Source organism: Erinaceus europaeus, chromosome 6 (genome assembly GCF_950295315.1).
Source record: "Erinaceus europaeus chromosome 6, mEriEur2.1, whole genome shotgun sequence".
Taxonomy (NCBI): domain Eukaryota; kingdom Metazoa; phylum Chordata; class Mammalia; order Eulipotyphla; family Erinaceidae; genus Erinaceus; species Erinaceus europaeus.
The window spans coordinates 13,136,954-13,142,348 of NC_080167.1; the positions used below are offsets into that span (position 1 = coordinate 13,136,954).

The 5,395-nt window shown below is 40.4% G+C and overlaps 1 protein-coding gene across 1 annotated transcript in view; it reads left to right on the top strand.

Annotated features, from left to right (window-relative positions):
• The window catches only part of TMEM116 (transmembrane protein 116), a 163,495-nt gene that overhangs the window by 135,631 nt on the left and 22,469 nt on the right, over window positions 1-5,395 (top strand). The gene's annotated exons all lie outside the window — the stretch shown is intronic.

A 5,395-nucleotide genomic window follows, 5' to 3' on the forward strand; every position in this document is an offset into this window, starting at 1 on the left:
CCGGTCCTTGTGCTTTGTGCCACATGCGCTTAACCCACTGCGCTACTGCTCGACTCCCAGTCCTTTGCTTTAAAAAAAAAAAGTATTTATTTGGTTAGAGATAGAGAAGTGGGGAAGGGGATATATAAAGATACCTACAATGCTGCTTCACCATTCATGAAGCTTCCCTGCAGGTGGGAGCCAGGAGCTTGTACTCAGATCCTTGGGCATTGTATAATGTGTGCTTTGCCAGGTACACCACCAACTGGCCCCAATTTGATTTTGATGGTGATGTCCTAGCATATAATTGGCTAATAATATATAAAGGAAGAGAGGAAGGTCGTGGGGGGTGGGGGTGGGGGAGTATGTCTTTATCATAGCCCTTGCCCATTCAGCTAAGTTAAAGTAAGACTACTTATTTCTTCTTTCAAAAGAATTATTTTATATTACGCTAGATATTTATTTGAAGCTTTCTTTCAGCTTTCTTTCTTTCTTTTTGCCTCCAGGGTTATCACTGGGACTCAGTCTGCACTATGTATCCACTACTTCTAGAGGCCATCTTTTTTTTCCTGTTGTTGCTATTGTTGGACAGGACAGAGAGAAATTGAGAGAGGAGGAGAAGACAGAGAGGGGGAGAAAGAAGCAACCCTGTGAAGCAACCCCCCTGCAGGTGGGGAGCTGGGGACTTGAACCAGGATCCTTACACCAGTCCCTGGGCTTCATGCCATGTGTGCTTGACCTGCTGTGCTACCATCCAGTCACATACTTCTACTTTTTAATACATAAAAATATAATTTAAGCGAGTGGGGCGGTAGTGCAGCGGGTTAAACGTACAACGTACGTGGCGCCAAGCACAAGGACCGGTATAAGGATCCCAGTTCGAGGCCCCAGATCCCCACCTACAGGGGAGTCGCTTCACAGGCAGGTGAAGCAGGTTTGCAGGTGTCTTTCTCTCCCCCTCTTCTCTCCATTTCTCTCTGTCCTTTCCAACATTAATAACAATAATAATACAATAAAACAAGGGCAACAAAAGGAAATAAAGTAAATATTAAAAATATATTTAAAGGGAGTCGGGCAGTACCGCAGTGGATTAAGCGCAGGTGGTGCAAAGCGCAAGGACCAGCACAAGGATCCCAGTTCGAGCCCTTGGTTCCCCACCTGCAGGGGAGTCGCATCACAGGCGGTGAAGCAGGTCTGCAGGTGTCTCTCTCCCCCTCTCTCCATTTCTCTCTGCCCTATCCAACAACAATGACATCAATAACAATAATAATTACATCTTCCCTTCCTATCCTTCTCTCTCTCTCTTTCTGTCTCTCTTTCTCTTTCTCTGTTTGTTTTGTCCTTTGAGGGTGGGAGAGGTTCCAGGGGATAATATTCACCCTTCAAACCTGCCAAGAGCTGCATAAAAAAAAAAAATCTAAAAAAAAAAAATAACTACAACAATAAAACAAGGGCAACAAAAGGGAATAAATATTTTAAATATATATATAAATATATACATATAATTTGGGAGTTGGGCGGTAGCAAAGTGGGTTAAGCGCATGTGGCGTGAAGTGCAAGGACCGGCGTAAGGATCTTTCTCTCCCCCTCCTCTCTCCATTTCTCTCTGTCCTATCTAACGATGACAACAATAACAACAATAAAAACAAGGACAACAAAATGGAAAATAAATAAAATTTAAAAAAGATTAAAATACACACACACACACACACACACATATATATATATATATATATATATACACACATATAACTTAAGTATCTGGAGCTGGTCAGTGGTGCACCCAGTTGAGTGCACACATTACCATGTACAGGATCTTGGTTCAAGCCCCCCATTTCCCACCTGCATAAGAAAAAGCACAAGAGCTTCAGGTTTCTTTCTCCTATTTCCCTCTTTCCTCTCAGTTTCTCTCTGTCCTATCAAATAAAAAGCAATAAATATCTAACCTTCCAACCTTCCAACTCAAACTGAAGCACATTTTCTTCAGTAAATGCATACATATATGTAGTATTCACATACAAAGTCTAAGTTATTTGACTTCTCTAGTAATTCCTTCAACTTGCTCTCAAATGAATACATGAAGAAAACTTTTTTAAAAGCAGTGCTTCTACATTAAGTTTCTAATAGGCATTCTGTACATATCCATCCTTTCAGCCAGAAGGATACTCATTGTTTTACATGTGTGCACAAGTCAAGCAGGTGTGTAACTATAGCAAAGGGTTTGAGTATTAACTGATGGTTTTAGTAAGCAGATGAGTCACACATCATAAGGGAAAACTGAAGCCTCCTGATTATTTAAAACATTTTATTGCCACTAGGGTCATTGGTGCAGGGGTAGGGGGGTTGTTTAGTGCTTGCACAATGAATCCACCACTCCCAGTGGCCTTTTTTTTTTTCTTTTGGTAGGACAGAAGGAAATTGGGGAGACAAGAGAAACACCTGCAGACCTGCTTCACCATGCATTAAGCTTCCCCCTTGCACAGGGGGAGTGGGGGACTTAAACCCAGGTCCTTGTACATGGTAATGTGTGTGCTCAACTGGATGCTCTACCACCTGGCCCCCCAAAACTGGTGTTTACAATGTGAACTTTCTGTAGGTATAGACATTAGAGAGACAGGCCAGAAGATGAATGATTTTATTTTAGTCTCACTTACGTGTGGGTTTATTAGTAAGCCTGACTGGTGTATTTAAGTGGACTTTGCCACTGGTTCAAAAACGAAACAAAAAACCTTGTTCTTTGAAAACCAAACAGGAGTAATTCTTATGGGACCTGTTGTTTTGTTAGGATACAACCCACATTGGAGTTATAATAGCTGGAACATTCTCCACAGTATTCAGACATTATCTGAGCATAATTCTTCCTAGTGGTATTAGATGAATTTAGCCTAAAGTGCCAGCAGCATGGGTCACTGCTTCTCAAAGTAAAAGGAGCACTGTTTTGTTGCCCTTTTAGATCATGTCTACAACTAAGCACACTAAAGTAAAACCATCCTGAGCCTTTAGAAGACTCTTAGGTAACATATATAGCAGTGGTTTAGTAATCATGAAGAAGCTTCCTCAGAAGAAATAACAAAGTCAATTAACTGCCTGCCTTTCCACAACAAATACTGAATCTGCCCTCAGAAATAGCAGCAGGTATTCAGTTATAGAAGAAATAAGTGCAGTTTTTCCTGACTGCCTTTCAACAAAATACATTAATTACCCGATACAGTCCTTAATCCAACTCTCATCTAAGACTTTATTTACTTTTTTATTTATTTTACTTTCTGGTCAGTAAATATTTAGAAAAATATTTTTTTTTCCTGTTGCTTCTGTTTAAAAGTATTGAGTTGTCAGGCAGAAGATAACTCTGGGGAGAGCACATACTGTGCATGAGACCCTGGGTTTGATCCCCAACACCACATGGGAGGATCAGCACCAAGGGAATTTCACGGATTGTGGAGCAGTGCTTTGATGACTTTTGCCCTCTCTTCTTTGTATCTCTAAAGGCATAAAAAAACAAATTAGACCTGAAAAGTTGTTAAGCAGTACTGTGCATTCGTAAGACCCAGGATTCATGCCTTGGTGCCACATTAAGTAAAAGAGCACTGAATTCTCCTTACAGGGTATCCATTTAAAACAGGTTATCAGTCTCCTAAGATTAGTGAATCTTACCTCAAAAAAATAATTTTGAATTGCAGATTCTCCAAGGGAAACGAGAACCAAAATAATAAGATACTTAAAGGTACTTTATGTTATCATACATTCCCATAACCAGTCATACACATATGGGACACACTAGTCAAGTTAACCCACAGACATACTCAGAAGAGTTAAAAACAAACAAACAAACAAAATATAAGTGAACTCTACTGGGTTAATTCTGACTGAAAAGAATGTGACAGGTTAAAAACAATCACTGAACCTTCTGATTCTCTTCCTCTACTGTGAGTTTCCTACTAGCTCTTCTACTCACCAACACAGTACCCATCAAAAACTGCCAGCAAATAAATAAATAAAATCAAGTGACTTAATGGAAAACAATGTACACAACAGAGACTTAGAAAAGCATTTAACCTTTTCCATTCAAACAACTGACCTCTGAGCTACAACTATTTCCTGAAAATGAAAGACATTAAACAAGACAAACACTACAAAGGAAAAAGGGCACTTTAAGAAGCTGAGTGATGTGGAACCTGGTAGGGTGCACACATTACCATGTGCAAGGACTTGGGTTAAAGCCCTTGGTTGCCACCTTTGTGTGTGTGTGTGGAACATTACTGGTTACAGTGGAGCAATGCTGCAGTTATCTTTCTCCCTCTCTTCCCACTCCAATTCTCTTGTCCTATCAGAAAAAAAGAGAGAGAGAGAAACTAAAAGAAAATGGTTTCTAAGACTGGTGGATTAGTCATGCAGGCACCAGTGGCAATCTTGGTGACAAAAAAGGAAAGGGAGGGAGTCGGGCGGTAGCACAGCGGGTTAAGCACACATGGCGCAAAGCACAAGGACTGGCATAAGGATCCTGGTTTGAGCCTCTGGCTCCTCGCCTGCAGGGGAGTCTCTTCACAGGTGATGAAGCAGATCTGTGGGTGTCTTTCTCTTCCCTTCTCTATCTTCCCTTCCTCTCTCCATTTCTCTGTCCTATCCAACAACGACAACATCAATAAAAGCAACAATAACTACAACAATAAAACAAGGGCAACAAAAGGAAATAAATATTTAAAAAAAAAAAAAGGGAGGGACTTTAAGAGGAACAAAACTTGGATCAAAGGGACCAGATGGTGGGGCACCTGGTTAAGCGCTCACATTATGGTGCAAAAATACCCAGGTTTGAACATCTGGTCCCCACCTGAAGGGGGGAGAGCTTCACAAGTGGTGAAGCAGGGGTACAGGGGTCTCAATCTCTCTTTCTCTCTCCTCCCTTCTCAATTTCTCTGTCTCTATCCAATAATAAATAAATAAACTTGGATCAACAATCTAGCCTTTGATATGTAATATTCACAGAAAACTCATTCCATAAAGGGGAAAAGGAACAGAGAAAGAAAAGAAGAAGCTAAAGACAAAGAAGAATATCACCAGATGGGAACTTAAAGCTCTGTTTAAAAATGGAAAGAATTAACTCAAAAAGAGTCCCATTATATTTAAGAAAGTAGTAGTACCTTTAACAAATATGTCAAAAAAAGAAATGCTGCTGGTTTTCTCTAGGGAAATAGGGATAAACAAAATGAGGGCTCAGATCTTGCCTCTTCCATCATGGGAGTTAGTTGGTATCATGTTAGTTCTAGCAGGCTGTGTGCAATGTAGATCCACAAAACAAGTTCTTGACTTAACCTATTTTAGGAAATAAATACACAGGGCAATTGAAACCAGATTCTACAGTACTTAACTGTTTACTAAACAGAAAGGTCAGTACAGTTGGTCCTTTGTCTACCACCGG